Raw genomic sequence first — 4,011 nt, 5'->3', positions numbered from 1 at the left:
GGTAAGGAGGTGTAATGTAACCTTCCTTGTTTTTCCAGCAAGCTGAGATAGAATGTCCCAGAGAAGCTGCCAGTGGGAAATGGGTGGATCCAAAGGATAAAACTGGGAAGGGGAGGGTGTATCTTTTGTTGTGCAACAGTAAGCCATATGACACAAGAAGCAAACAATGCACTAAGGCCTTGTGTACGAGTGATGGACAATATCAGGCTTGGGGTCAGCTGTTGGTTGTTTACAGTGGTTACACAATTTCTTAAGGACAGTGGCTAAACATTTACAGTTATGGCAACTTTGCGTTTCCCCATTATGCTACTGCTGTGAGACATAACTAATGAATCAGTGAAATGTTGAGCGTATGGGAGGCTTAATTAAAGGAATACTAAACAATACACAAAAAGTGGTTTACCTGTGCAGGTAAGTTTTGAAAGAAAAATAAAGCATTTCTTAAGTAATCTGATAAATAGGTATAGATTTACATCTTTAATAAATCACAAAACTGACTTGGTTTTGTGTAAAATTAACCTTGTTTGAGAAGACCAGAGACATTTTTGTCCCTTGTGTAGTGAATCAGCTCATGGGGAAATATGAATAATTAATCATAACTAGTTATAATTAATTATAAATATTTAGATCCGCTGTAGATATTTACTTGACCTCTCAGGGTCAACTGTCTTGTATGTTAGACTAGTTTTTTTTTTAAGTGTTTATGTAGTTAATAAAGTCTTACTTGTATCACACTTGACGTTGGTCATTGTTTGCTCATAACTGCAGATTTATGCTACAGGCTCTGTGTAGAGTTGTACAGTAAGAAAGTTATTTCCCTTAACCAGGAAATTAACGTTCTTAGAATTGACAGACAGTTGACCCTGAGAGGTCAAGTAAATATCTACAGCGGATCTAAATATTTATAATTAATTATAACTAGTTATGATTAATTATTCATATTTCCCCATGAGCTGATTCGCTACACTTGTTTGCCTTATACTTTGAAGTAAGTTTACACTTTGGCATGCTCATTTAGTCTCTTTTTAGTTACTGTTGGTAGGGACATGTGAACTGATGCATTATGGGTCTTAAAAAGTCTTGGTTTTCAGGTGGGGGTTTGATCGAAAGGGTTAGAGTTTGAGTCTCCAACCACCACATGTTTCCTGTCCTAGTCATTTCTGCTGGGAGTCGTAGCACCTAAAACACTTCCCCCTCTGAGCAGGGGATCAGGAAAAAGAGAGCACTTCCTATCTTTCGGACTCATGCTAACAGCGGGCATGGAAAAGCCCTCAAAGGGTCCTCTTTGTGTTGGTAATTTATTATGCTTCCATAAGTTCATGTAATATTACAAGATGCTAATCTCTATCTAAACAGATAGATAGATAGATACATTTCTTCGATATTAAAATACTTTCTTTTATCACAGTTTCACAAGAAAGCTATAAGTAAGCCATTATTACAGTAGTTTGAAATTGTAGACACTGAAGTGTGTTTGAAATCACATGTATAGTAGGTGCTACATTTGGTTTGAAACTTGCTTATGCATAGGATGAATGAAATTTGGATGTACTACATCCGCCATGATTTCATGTGACCTGTGGCATCGCTTCATTGCCATTCACAACTCCACTGCTGTGGCCTCATAGTAAATTGTCCATCAAATGCTCATTTCAGAATCTCACTATAAGTAGTAAGTTATCTGGGGAACTTTTTACCTACTGTTTTGTGAAAACTGTGACTTCGGACATACTACTCATGTCACATACTGTTTTTTGCCTACTATATAGTATGGACATAGACATATTCAAACACAATAATTTTTTATTTGAGCTTAACTTTGTGTTTGGGGTGGAATATTTGTTAATCCAAAACCAATGGAAGATAGGTGAAGAGTTTTGCAAACCAATTTGAAATAATCAAACTAATGTCATTTGGTGACAGAAAAGACATGGAAGTACACACTTCAACTTCAAAACCATTCAAAATCTCCTTTTAGGTTTCAAATTCTGACATGACTCTGTGTAATTTAAAAATATGATTTATTTTTTTCTCTTTTTTATTGTTATTTTTAAGAATTATATAATAATTGAATACTCTATTGCCTACCACATCCCCGTGGGCCTGGCCAAGGTGTGCCAGTTCCTGCTCTGTCATCAGCGCTGGGTATTGGAAAGAAAACACACAGAGAGCAGAGCCATGGAAAAAGAACGACAGCCAACCAGACAATAGAGTGGGAAAGCAATATGATCAACACAATCTAACCACAGTAGCACTTCGAAACATATAAGTGAACAATTATAGCTGCCATGTTTATATGCACTTATGGGTTTGGAAAAGCAGCGTTCTGAAAGGTCATATAAACAAATGACATTAAAAGAAAGTCATTTAAGAGAATTAGGAGAAACTGTTTTAACACATCTAACTTTCTACTGAAGATCACAACTCAAGACCATGTGAATGGTCCAGCGTTCTTCATGGTTTTGGAGAGTATGCATGTGTGTGCTGGGGATAGGGTTTCTTTCCACATTTGATTGATATATAGATATAATATCAATATAGGCCTATAGATAAAATACGGGACAGAAAATAGTGAAGAGAGTAAAGAGACAATCTGCAGTAGAAGAATGAGTGTACGTGCGATCCCCAGATATTATACTGTACACTACTGAGACCAGAATATAGTCCAGGGGTAGGCAAGTTCGGTCCTAGAGAGCCGCAGTCCTGCAGAGTTCAGCTCCAACCCTAATCAAACACCTGAACAAGCTAATCAATGTCTTCAGGATTACTAAGGCTATAGGCAGGTGAGTTTTGTTCTCAGGGTTGGAGCTGAACTCTGCAGGACTGCGGCTCTCTAGGACCGAACTTGCCTACCCCTGATATAGTCCTATCTGTGATGAATAAACGGGACATGATTTGTAGAACATGAAATCTGAGATCAAAGATCGAAACCTGATTGTTCACTATCAATCAACATATTAAGTTAAAGTCAACTAACTTTCTTCAACAAGTATTTGTTAAATTTTAAATAGAGGGTTGAATAAACTACTTTAACTTTACGAAACAAGTTTCCACAACAGTGTGTCTCTGAAGTCCATGCACTAAACTCAACTATATAACAGCTGGTATGATGAATGCATTCAAATAATTGTATACACCTAACCAAAATGAACATTAATCATGCTAATGCTGACTTCAAACAAACAAACAAATACAAAATAAAAAGCATCAAAACACTAAATAAATATTTAATTCTTGATGACAATAAAATGCACACATCCTCATAATTCTGTGTTTTAACCAAACACACAAAATTATGGGTATTCCCCCAGCCACAATGCTTCTTCAATGTGCATGCTCAGAAATATATGCAACAACGAGGTCCAAATTCTTAGCTTTTATAGCTTTACAATAGCATACTCAGACTTTCCGCAGGTAAATACAGTATTACAATATTTATTTAATAAATACATTAAATTATGAAAATATTAGTCCACAATTAAGTCAAGTCTAGCTGTGATAGCCATAGTATCAAGGTGCAATTTTGTCTAAAATGTTTTTGTAGAACTAAGAACCAGTTACCAAATGAGCATGTTCAATAGCTTGGCATTTCTATCCTCACCCTCAAACTTGACATTGTAAGTCCTAAATATTTTAAATTATTAGTTGCTTATTCTAAATTACCTAAAAGTTAATTTTTTCTTAACTTTTTCTACATTATATAGTTCAATGAACCTTTGAAATAAACTTAGTCTTTAGTAGTGCATCTTTAATGAAGCCCATTTCCACCTCAGACTGAATAAAAGGTTATTTTGACTTTATATCTCAAAAGAATTAAAATAAGCATATGCAGCAAAAATTATCATGTTATTTAGTTATAATAATTAGAAATGATCCCATGACCATATATATGACAAGCAGTTTGACGAATGAATGGACGGATGGATATATGAATTTCCATATATACACAGTGCTAGAGAACAGTGAAAAATAAATCCAAGGTATTTTGAGAAATTGGGTTAGTGTGTGTTT

Source organism: Sinocyclocheilus rhinocerous, unplaced genomic scaffold (genome assembly GCF_001515625.1).
Source record: "Sinocyclocheilus rhinocerous isolate Xijiao unplaced genomic scaffold, SAMN03320098_v1.1 scaffold562, whole genome shotgun sequence".
In the NCBI taxonomy this organism is placed as follows: Eukaryota; Metazoa; Chordata; class Actinopteri; order Cypriniformes; family Cyprinidae; genus Sinocyclocheilus; species Sinocyclocheilus rhinocerous.
This window is presented reverse-complemented; position numbering follows the sequence as displayed.